Raw genomic sequence first — 12,763 nt, forward strand, 5'->3', positions numbered from 1 at the left:
CTAAAGAATCAGCTGGACATATTGTATAAATCTGTTTCTGACTTCTCTATTCTAGTTCCAGTGATTTATATGTCTGCTCTTCTGCCAGTATTTTTCTCTCTTGACTACTATAGCTATAAGCGTTAACATCAGGTAGAATGATTCCTCCCACTTTATTTTTATTTCAAAATTGTTTTAGTATTTCAGATCCTGTGGCTTTCCATATAAATTTTAGAATAATCTTGTCTACATCTACAAAAAAAAACTTCCTATTATTTTAGTAATAATTAAATTAAACCTATAGCTATATCAGGGAGCACTGATTTATTTACTATATTGAATCTTTCCATAGATGAACATCGTATATCTCTCAATTTGTTTAAGTCACCTTAGATTTCTTTCATCAGCATTTTACAGTGAACAGCAAGATTATATACAAGTTTTGTTAGGTTTTTCTTCAATTGCAAACTATATTGTTTTATATTTTGGTTTTCATATGTTTGTTGTTAGCAGATAGAAGTGCAATTGATTTTTCTGTATTGATCTTGTATTCTGAGACATAGCTGAATATCCTTATTAGTTCTAGGAGTTTTTATGATTTTGGGGGGATTTTCTACATAAACAACCATGTTATCTGCAAATAAAGTCAGTTTTATTTCTTCTTTTTCAATATTTACAGTTTTATTTATTTTTCTTGCGTTATTGTACTGACTAGAAACTTCTGTGGGGTATGCTTAATATAGGTGATAATAGCAGACATCCTTACTTTGTTTCATGATCTTAGGAAACAAGCACTCAGTTTTTCTTCATTAAGTAAAGATTTTTAAAAACTAATTAAGAGTTTCCCACACTGGGATGCTAAGTTTGAATGAAAGGAAGTAAGGGCAGAGGGTTCATACGTATGTGGTATCAACACAGATCTTATTTGGCTTGTATAAGAGGACTCAGATGAGTTCTTGGCAAGCTGGATCATGAGAATCAGACACCAGTAGCTGGGCACTGAGTAGAAAATCTGGATGAGAAACATGTTCTTTATAATACTTTTATAAGCGACATTAGTGAATGATCACTAAAATTTTCTGATAAAATACCTTATTACTTGTGCAATTTATTGATTTTCTTAGTGGTTATGATTAGGATTAAGGGTGAGCAGACCTAGGTTTCAATGTAGTATCTGAGATCTTTGGCACATAATCTCTCACCAGTTGTTTCACCTTCAAAGTGAAGATTGTATTAGGACTTACTGTAATCTGGTTGTTTTAGCATATTAAACAAAATATATTAAAATATTTCTATCAAATTTATTTATAATTTAGTATTAAGAGTGCTAGCAATGTAGTGGGGAAAAGGTTGGTTGTTCTATATTTTTTATTATCCCTAGATATGTCAGCTAGGAAACAAATTATTAAAATGCAAAACATGAAAAAGTACTACCCTAACTCTATTGGTAAGATATGCTTAATTGAGAATTACAATACACCTTACCAAAAGACATAAATATTTGAGTAGCTGTGCCTTGTATCATTTTCTGGAATAGAACATTTAGTGAAACTCAAATCCTTTACAATTTTTAGCTGCATTGCTGACTTTTTCGGGTTTTCACTCTATATAGTACAATGGAAAATATTAATCAATTTGAGAGTGGTTTACAACATTATTCTAAAGTCCTTTCTAATGAACCTTGCTACCTAAGTGACCCACAGCAGCAGCATCACCAGGGCTTTATTAGATATGCAGAATATCTAGACCACCCTAGATCTAATAAATTAAAAATTGGCCTTTAAACTAGATCCCTGTGAATTGTTGGCATATTAAAGTTTACAAAACATTGAACTATAACACTAGATTCATTGAATGATTAGGTTTTGTACAGCAATGGCAATAACAGTAATGATTTGATGATCAAGCAAAAGTTTGGAAAACAATGGGTTGAATAAATCTAAACAAGTTTCTTAACTTTCAGCCTTCTCCGACTCTTTGGCTTTCCAATATTATCATCAGTCTACACAAATGGTTACACTATCTTATATTTTTCAAATGCATTTGGCTCTGAATTTCCTTTTTTTAGCAGAATAACTAATATTCTATGGCATAACTTTTGGAAATTCTCATTTAAGCGCATTTTCCAGTGAGACAGAATCATAATTATAAGTGGAACTTAAAGATTTTTGATATCTATGTCTAACTTCTGAGGTCACAACATCCAGATTTTATCACCAGCAATGGGGAGATGATTTATTTAAAGTCATGATTTCAGGCTATATATGCACTCTATAACTGTGCACTTGGCCCCTTTGAAGCCCATAAGTTGTAATTTTGCAAGCTGGTGAGGTCACCAGAGTCCCTAAAGGCCTTGCCTGCTGGAGAGAGGCTTATGGCAGAAATCATGACTTCTATTAGAAGTCAGGATTCGGAGAAAGTGTCGCTTAGAGAAAGAGTCTCTCTAAATTGGATAACTAATGAGCATCAACTGAGAGCAACTAAATGAGAAAACTGTCAGAGAAATAATCAAAAGCTTGTTGAACAAGAAGTCAAGAGATGGTGTATTTATTAGTCCCATTCCTGTTACTATGTGATCGTAGGTCAGCCACTTAATTTTCAGGATCCTCAGTTTCCTCCTATGTAAGAAAAAATAGTTAGCATTTAGTAGTCATTATGAGCATGATTTAGGAATTAGAAGGATTAGAACTGAATCCTGGCTCTGCTACTTATTTATTCTGTGACGCTGGAAAAGTTACTTGATCTCCTTAAGCTAATGTTCTCATAGGGTTCTTGTTAGGATTAAACAAGATAATGCATATAAAATACTCAGTGCACTGAAAAACGGGTAGTTATTAAAAAACTGGTAGTTATTACCATTTGGAGACTGAATTCACAGTGATTAAAAGTGCATGCTCTGGGATCAGACTGTCTTGGTTTTAATCCCATATCATTTCTTAGTCACTGAATGTTGGACAAATAAATACTCTGAACCTCAATTCTTTAAACTGTAAAATAGAGATAAAATAGTTTCTATGTATTAATGTTTCCGTAAAGATTAAAATACTGCATACAAGTAAATATTTAGCTTTAGACAAGACACATATTAAGCACTAATAAAAGGTCAGAGATAATCATTATTAAATGCATTCGAATAAAACTAGGCAATTCTCACAGACTGGCAGGATTAGGCCTACAATCTAGTTACTGGGTGGTGACATCTTACAGGTAAATCTTAATACACCTTTACCAACTAGTACATGCAGCAGACATCGAAACACACAGATAACCAAATTAAAAGTCAACAGCTCTCAACAGCCTACTGTGTGTGAGGTAGTGGCAGTTACTGCATGGACTATCATGGAAAAGTATGGGACTGTCATCTGGGTTAGCCCTTGAACTTTATCTTTCTGTACTACTGCATTTATCATTTATATACCAACTTTTCAGTTTCTCACACTAAGGTTTTCCCATCCTGATTGAAAAGTTTGTGTCTGTGTTGATGTGGTAGTCTTTGCAGGCTTATGATTAGTTTCAACAATGTTCACAGATGACAACACTACATAAGCTATACAGAATTTCCCAAAGTGGAATGCTATGTCCTTTTCAGGGAAGATTTTTCTCCTAAAGTAAAGGTAACCCTTTTGATTGTTCATCTCAATATAAATTTGGAACAAAAGTCCCACGGAAATGCACTGCATAATCCTTTTTTCAAACTGGCTCATTCTTACTATTATTTTAATAGGACTTTAAGATATAGAGATCAGTCCTTGTTAGAAAACATACCTCAAATTATACTTCTTTCTTTGTAACCTTTATCTAGAGTGGCTAGATAAAATACAAGATGCCCAGTAAAATTTGAAATTCCAATAAACAGCAATTTTTTGGTATGTCACACATATTGCAAAAGATATAAACTAAAAATATATGGTTTTATCTGAACTTAAAATTTAACAGTGTCTTGTATTTTTCTTTGCTAAATCTGGCAACCCTAAGATCCAGCAGACTTGGAAATTTTTATTTAATATTTTTATCTTGCACTATCTGTAGGATCTAAAAGGCAGATGGTATATCCATCTTATGCATCATTTTTTCCCTAGTTTCTATCATTGTACCTGATATGGTTTGGCTGTGTCCACACCCAGTTCTCATCTTGAATTGTAGTTCCCATAATCCCCACGTGTGTGGGAGGGACCAGGTGAAGATAACTGAATCATGGGGGCAGTTTCCCCCATCCTGTTCTCATGACAGTGAGTTAGTTCTCACGAGATTTGATGGTTTTATAAAGGGCTTCCCCCTTTGCTGGGTACTGATTCTTCTCCTTGCTGCAGTCATGTGAAAAAGGATATGTTCCCCTTTTGGCATGATTGTAAGCTTCCTAAGGCCTCCCCAGCCTTGTGAAAATGTGAGTCAATTAAACTTCTTTCCTTCATTAATTACCCAGTCTCAGGTATGTGTTTATTAGCAGCGTGAGAATGGACTAATATAGTACCTGATATACTATTGACCCTTAATATGTCCTTGTGGATTAAAATGGAATAGGCGGAAGTTTTCTTTCTAATGATCTAATTGTATATGTTAGTTTTTACTTTACTATTTTTAATTAATTTTAATTGACAAAAAAGTGTATATTCATTGTGTGCAACACAATGTTTTGAAGTATGCATGCATGTGGAATGACTAAATTAAGCCAAATAACATGCATAACCTCACATATTTATCATTTTTTGTGTGATGAGAACACTTAAAATCCACTCTATTAGTGATTTTCAAGAATACAACACATTGTCATTAACTATAGTCACCATGTTGTATTCTTGAATGGAATCTCTTGAACTTATTCCTTTCATCTAAATAAAATTTTGTATCCTCTGACCAATATCTTCCCCACCTCCTCCCCAAACTAGCCTTTGGTAACCACCATTCTATTCTCTACTTCTATGAATTTGACTTTTTTGATTACAAATGTAGGTGAAATAAAGCAGTATTTGTCTTTTTGTGCCTGACCTATTTTGCTTAAAATAATGTCCTTCTGGTTCATTCATGTTGTCTCAAGTGACAGACAGAATGACAGGACTTCCTTCTTTTGTAAGGCTGAGTAGTATTCCATTGTATATATAAAACATTTTATTTATCTCTTCATTCAGTGATAGACACAGGTTGATTCCATATCTTGACTATTGTGAATAATACTGCAAGGAACATGGGAATACAGACATGTCTTGAACATACTCATTACATTTCTGTACATATATCAAAAAGTAGGATTGGTAGACCATGTTTTATTTCTATTTTTAATTTCTGATAAATGTCTATACTGTTTTCTGTAATGGCTATGATAATTTCCACTTCCACCAACAGTGTGCAAGAGTTATCTTTTCTTCACATCCTTGCCAACACTGGTCATTGTTGTCTTTTTGATCATAGCCGTTCTAATAGGAGTGAGGTGATAACTCATTGTAGTTTTAATTTGCATTTGCCTCTTTATTAGTAATGTTGAGCATTTATTTGTATACTTGTAGCTATTTGTCTGTCTTCTTTTGAGAAATATCTACTCAAATCGTTTGCCCATATTTAAAACCAGCTTACCTGTTTTGTTGCTATTGAGTTATTTGGTATATTGAGATATTTTGGATATCAACCCCTTATCAGATGTCTGGTATGCAAATATTTTCTTCCATTTCAGAGGTTGTCTCTGCACTGTGTTGATTGTTTCTTTTGCCATGCAAAAGTTTTTTTGGTTGATGTAATCTCATTGTTTATATTCACTTTTGTTGCCTGTGATTTTGGAATCATATCTAAAAAATCATCTCCTAAACCAATGTCAAGAAGCATTTTCCCTATGTTTTTTCCAATAATTTAACAGTTTCCTATACTATGACTTTGTTTTCAATCTATTTTGACTTGATTTTTGTGTACAGTGTGAGGTAAGGGTCTAATTTCATTATTCAGCATGTGGATATCTAGTTTCCTCAATACAGTTTATTAAAGAGATTGTCCTTTCCCCATTGTGTGTTCTTGGCACTTTTGTTGAAAATCAATTGACGTTCAATGCATGGATTTATTTCTGGACTATTATGTTCTATTGGTTTAGATGTTTGTTTTTAAGTCAATGCCATGGCATTTTGAATACTAAACTTTGTAGTATATTTTGAAATTGGGTAGTATTGGGCTTCCAGCTTTTTTCTTTTTACTCAAGATTGTTTTCACTATTGTGAGTCTTTCTTGGTTCCACATGAATGTTGGATTCTTTTTTTCACTATTTCTGTGAAAAATGTCAATAGAATTTTTATAGGTATTGCACTGAATTTGTAGATTGCTTTAAGTAGCATGGACATATTAGCAATTCTTCCAATTCATGAACACAGAATATCTTCCATGTATTTATTTCTTCTTCAGTTCTTTCATCAATGTTTAATGGAAGTTTCTAGCTTAGTCAAAATGTGTATGTCACTTGGCCAATAATTTTTCAGAAAATAAAATATTTTCTTAGTTAGAAATTTGGACCCCATCAGATGGTCATGTGGCTTTAGGAAGAAACCTAGGAAAAGTGACAGACTATGAGTGTTTAGACAGACGTATTAGGAAAAATCTCTGGCAATAAGGTAGCATGTGTTAAAGCCACAGAGCCTAAAAAAAAAATGAAAGAACTAATAACCCTCATGTTTGATATATGTTTTCAGCATTCTTTCAGGTACTATTGACTTGCCAGCATTTATTCTTTTTGTTGTTGTTGTTTGCATGTTATCAAAATTTATTGCTGGTCTAAAAGAACTCTGGGCCAGGAGTGGCAATCTCATTTCATGTGCAAATTTTCTAACTTTTCCGAATGCTTTTCATAGTTTGTTTACAGTGTTTTTTTTTTTGTTTTTTGTTTTTTGTTTTTTGTTTGAGATAGGGGGTCTCACTCTGTTGCCCAGGCTGAAGTGCAGAGGTACATTTACAGCTCACCACAATCTTGTACTCCTGAACTCAAGCAACCCTTCCTCCTCAGCCTACTAAAGCACTAGGATTACAGGTGTGAGCCAACGTGCCCAGCCTACAGCATGTCTTTGACAATGTTGGCCTTTTAAATCCAGGAACAACAAAGAAAGAAAAAATTTCAAAGTAAAATGTTAAAGTAGCCTTGTGTTAAATTGAGTGATGACATGACTTGGGGTAGATTACTAACAGGAGAAGGAGACATGGTGTTTCAGTTGTAAGAAGACAAAATGAATGCATGAGTGTGAGTACTCTCAGATTGAACATACCATGTCTATCTGAGAAAAGGGATGGAAAACAAGGTAAAATGACCTATAGAAGGATACCAGATGAAGTCATTGGTAGTAATCATGGCAAAGTGTCTAACCAGGAGGTGGTCAGCTATTTTTGTTAGATTAGAATCCAGTTCTTCTTTTAATTCTTTAAGAAATATACCTATTTTACTTAAGGAAACTACCCTACATCCATTGTAGATCATCTTAGTATAGCTGTCATTGAAGGTGTCTCTGTCTTCCTTGTCCAAAATTTGAACACATGAACAAGTTAAGCCAATTAGATATTGTTTGCCTGAATTTGAATCTTGAGCAATGTGACACAAAAACTGAAAACATTTTAACATTGCCCTATATTACTCTAAAGAGACTACAAATTTCAAATACCCAGACCCAAAAGAATTTTCAGTGCCTCGGCTTCCCATATCCTTCCAATACATTCATATTTGCTTTAGTTAGCAAGACTAGGTTCCTGTCGCTTGAACCTAACAGTCCTAACATATACAAAAATTATTGGTCTAGAAGGGATAAAATATGAATGCAGACTGGATGGGAATTATCCCCAGCACAGCTCAATGACATTAGTGCTGTGTAGTATTAGCACACTTGAAATCCCAGGTGAACCTTCAGTAAGAAGTATCCCAGTGCTAGGAAGCAACCCCAGTAGCAATAGCATCTGAGAAGCCATTATCTCTTATTTTCAAGTTCCAATGTCTGGAAAGATCAATAGAGTAGGAAAAGTAGTAGATGTCACATAGTACCTGAGAGGATATGTGAACTGTTTATGTACACAGCTGGGAATACTTTGGTGGAGAAAGAGCTGGATGTCCCATGATAAGAGTATAATATTTACTGTTATAGTATCTGAGCTGCAAACTCACCTTCTTTATTGGCTTCTTGATGAAGCATATGTGTTTCACTAGCTTGTTACCTACTAGGTTCTGTCTATAAGAGGTGCTAGAGGGGCCGGGCACAGTAGCTCATGCCTGTAATCCCAGTACTTTGTGAGGCCAAGGCAGGTGTGTCACCTAAGGTCAGGAGTTCGAGACCAGCCTGGCCAACATGGTAAAACCCCGTCTCTGCTAAAAATACAAAAAAAAAAAAAAAAATTGGCCAGGTGTGGTCGGGCATGCCTGTAATCCCACTTAGGAGGCTGAGGCAGGAGAATCGCTAGAACACAGGGGGCGGAGGTTGCAGTGAGTCAAGGCCGCGCCATTGCACTCCAGCCTGGGCAACAAGAGCAAAACTTCATCTCAAAAAAAAAAAAAAAAAAAAAAAAAAAAAAAAAAAAAAAAAAAAAAAAAAAAGAAAGAAAGAAAGAAAGAAAAAACCAAAAGGAAGTGCTAAAAGGAGACTACATAGTTGAAGGAGAGAAGAGGGGCTGTTGCTTCCTCTTTTGCTTTCTATCCCTGTCAACAGGTTCCTAGTAATGGTTCTTTCATACTATTGGGGCTTTTTCCTCTTTGTGTCCAGTTTTTCTTATATTCCCAGAACAAGTTTCATATGGCCCTTCCCAAGAGGCAGTGCCCACTGACCAGTGCCTGCTCTTTATTCTGAGCTCCAACTCTGCCTAATCCCTCTTCTGAGTTCCTGAGGCACCAGCTCAAATTGGGCCATGATCAGTAGTCTTTTCTCCTGTCTCCCAAGATGACTGAATTAGACAGCACCAACTCCTCTGAGGTCAAAATCCAAGTTCTGAAAAGCATCTCCTTTAAACTGTAAGGTTCTAATTCTCATAGTCTCTTCTATTTATTTGTTCATTCTTCCCTAAGTATACATCCCTAACTGCTTCTGGCAGTTAGTGTCTCTGTATTACTTCAGAACCCTCGCTTGAATTTCCAGTTCTTTCATGTCCTTTTAGCCAATTCTTTGCATGGAATTCTTGCTCTGAAAATAACACATGTGTACCTGTTTTCTTTAATAAAACATGAATGACACAGTATTTACTAAAAACAAACAAACAAACAAAAACAGTGGCAGCAAACAGAGCCTCACAGAAGATCCTGAGGCTGTTGTCTTGACCGTGAACACAATGCTAAGCTTCTTGATAAGCAGAAGCCAGGCACACATTGTTCTTGTTTCTATTACCATGAAACTAATTACTCCAAAATTTAATTGTACAAAACAATAACAAAATTTGTTTTATGTATGATTTTGTGGGTCAGGAATTTGGGAAACAGTATTCCAGTTGATTCTTGCAGAGTGTCTCTTGCAGTCAGATGTTAACTGAGGCTGTAGTCATCTGAAGACTCAACTAGGCTGGAGGTCCTAAACATAGGTGTATGGTTTTTCCAAAAAGAAAAGTGATAAATAATTTAGGTTTTATAAACAAAGTAGTTCGTCACAACTACCTTACTTTGCTATCATAGTGCAAAAGCAGTCACAGACAATATTTCAATGAGTAGATGTGACCTTGTTAAAATAAAATGATTTCAAAAACAGGCAGAGGGTCGATTTGGTCTGTGGGCCATAGTTTGCTAATCACATTCTTCAACAGGTCTCCCTAATGACTGGCAGTTACTGCTGTCTATGACCTGAGGGTTAATCTGGGAGTGTTGATGGGAACACCTGAGACCTCCCTCATGGTGCTCTCAGAGTACACATATCATATAAAATAAAGGTAAAATAAAGTATTTTCTTTGTATCTTAATTGATCTAAAAAATTACTGTGTAAATAATTGCACTAATGATGTTTTGGGTCACTATAGCATATGTCCAAGTGATATTAATGATAGCAATGCTCTAAAAAGAAATTGTGAACACTATATTATAAAATACTTGTGCTACATGTGCTGTAGTATAGTGTTATTTGAAAGTAGAGATGCATTAGGTAAAAAACTATATTATAAGCTCTAAACCCACTACTAAAATTTTCTAAAAAGAAGCATAATTGATGTGCTGAGAGAAGGTACAATGGAACTGTATGAAATGCTCAACTAAAAAAGAGAAGGCAGTAAAGGAGGAGAAAAAATAAAGAGCAAATGCTAAAAATAGAAAGCATTTACTGATTTGGTAGATAATCCAACTATACCAATAATCGCTTTAAATGGGCATGGTACAAAATACACATATTAAAATACAGAGATTGTCAGATTGGATTTAAAAAAATAAACAAAAAATGATATTTAACTCTATGTTGCTTACTGGAAACAACTTTAAATATAAAAATATCAGGTAAAATATAAAGAGATAGTAAATGATATACCATGTCAACATAAATCAATAGAAAGCTAGAGCAACTATATTAACTTCATACAAAGTAGATTTTAGAACAAGGAAAATTATCAGGTTTAAAAAGGACTACTACATTATAATAAAAGTGAAAATTGTCCAAGACATAGCAATCTTTAATGTATATGTCCTTAACAGCAGTGTGTCATAATATGTGAGCCAAAATCTGATATAAGGGAAAGGATAAATAGATAAATTGACTCCTATAGTTGGTATCTTCAGCCATCCTCTTTTAGTAAATGATATAGCAAGGAGGCAGAAAATCGGGACATAGTTGACTTAAAGAGCACTACCAATCCACTTGGCCTAAATCACATTTACAGAATACTCCCTCCAACAACAGCAAAATGCACAATTTTTTCAAACTCAAATGAAACATTCACAAAGATAGATATCACTTTGGGCTATGAAATATACTTAAGCAAAGTTTGAAATGATAGAAATCAGGCAAGGCATATTCTCACACCACAATGCAATTAAACTAGAAATGAACAACAGAAAGATAGCAAGAAAAGCTCCAAATATTTTAAAGTTAAGAAAAACACTTCTAAATAAAATAGAAGTTTCTTTGAGAAAAATACATTATAAAATATTTTCAATTTAAACAAAAATGAAAATACAGCTTATCAAAACCTGTGGATGTTTAGAAAGCAATGCTTAGAGAGAAAATTATAACACTAAATGCCTATGTTAGAAAAAACACTATGCAAGCTTTGTTTGACATTCAAAAATGAATTAATGTAATCCACCATATCAATAGGTTAAAGAAAAAAATTATAATTGAGAATTATTTTATAAACTCCAACATTTATGATAAAAATTCACAGCAGAAATGCTAGAAATAGAGAAATCTCCTCAACTTGATAAAGAATATCTACCAAAAAACCCTCTACAGCTAACATCATATTTATTGGTGAAAACTAGATGTTTCATGATGTTTAAATAGATGAAGCACTGGGGATTTTTTTGTACGGTGTTGAAACTATTTTGCATAATACTGTAATGATGGATTCATGACATTATGCATTTGTCAAAACCCATATTACTTTACAGCACAAAGATGGAAGCTTAATGTATGCAAATATTTTTAAAAAAACTGTTTAGGAAGTTACGGGATATCTTGATGGAATGCAGAGAAAGACAAAACAATCTAACCATATAAAAAATGTGACACCATCAGTGACACCATCTCACTGAAGTGGGGAAGGGAAAGGCACGGATCTAAGTAATAGTAAGAGAAATCTTTAAAACTGAAGTCAAAAGGAATTGTATGTAAGAATAGTACTTTAGCTGATAAAGCATTATCCCACTGGGGTATAGTTTCATGATTCTGATACTGTAAATGTATACAAGAATTGAACAATTTTGTGAATACATGGCAAATGTGGGAGCCATGTTTTCACTGTTAGCGTAGTTAGAGATAACCAAGGGGAAGAATCTAGAATGATCCATGAGTAAACGGATTAGAGTTGAAGACAAGTTTGAATTCATGTTCGAGATCATATACATATATATACACATATATATACACACACACACACACAGAGATGGTTGCATAATATTAATAGATGTGTATATATACATTTGTTAATATATGCACATATATTTCCTTGCTTTGTCAAGTGAGGGATCTAAAAGCAATGATAACCCAGTTGCAACAAGCACACCTGACACTCAGGTCTTGGTTTCTAATTCCATGTTCCCACAAAAGGATTGAGAAGTTCTTATAGAAATGCCTGATCTAAGACTGGGGTAGGATATATGCAACATGACCAGGAACATCTGGCAGTGACAAAAAGTAGAAAGTGCTAAACACACATACACATGCATATGTGTATACAAAACTGATGGAGGCAGACCAAAGGACACAGGGGTCACCGAAAGAGCTTCCAGTGACCAAAGATGGAACATACTGGTCAACAGATTAGATAAAGTAATATTGGGTTTTTGATCCAAAGTATAAAATAAATATATACTGATACTGATATCCAATAATACCAACAATTGAAAAAAATAAATACATTTGGGAGAATAGATGAATCTCCCATGCATAAGAATTCTAAATATTTAGATATTTTGTCCTCAAATAGATAGAATGTCACTCTCTGTTTTTTAGGTATGGACTGTACATAGTGATTTTCATCCAAAAAAGTACACTGAAGCAGGAGGAAAAGTCTTTATAGTGGATAAATCTGGCAAACGCTAGCTCACCCAGCAGATCGATGTTAATATCAACAATAAGTCATGTTGATTATATGTGCCTCAAATATGATGTGATGAAAAAGGTAATATACTTCTGTGGTCTTCTTCCCCAAAACAGA

This window comes from Macaca thibetana, chromosome 14, assembly GCF_024542745.1.
Source record: "Macaca thibetana thibetana isolate TM-01 chromosome 14, ASM2454274v1, whole genome shotgun sequence".
Taxonomy (NCBI): Eukaryota; Metazoa; Chordata; class Mammalia; order Primates; family Cercopithecidae; genus Macaca; species Macaca thibetana.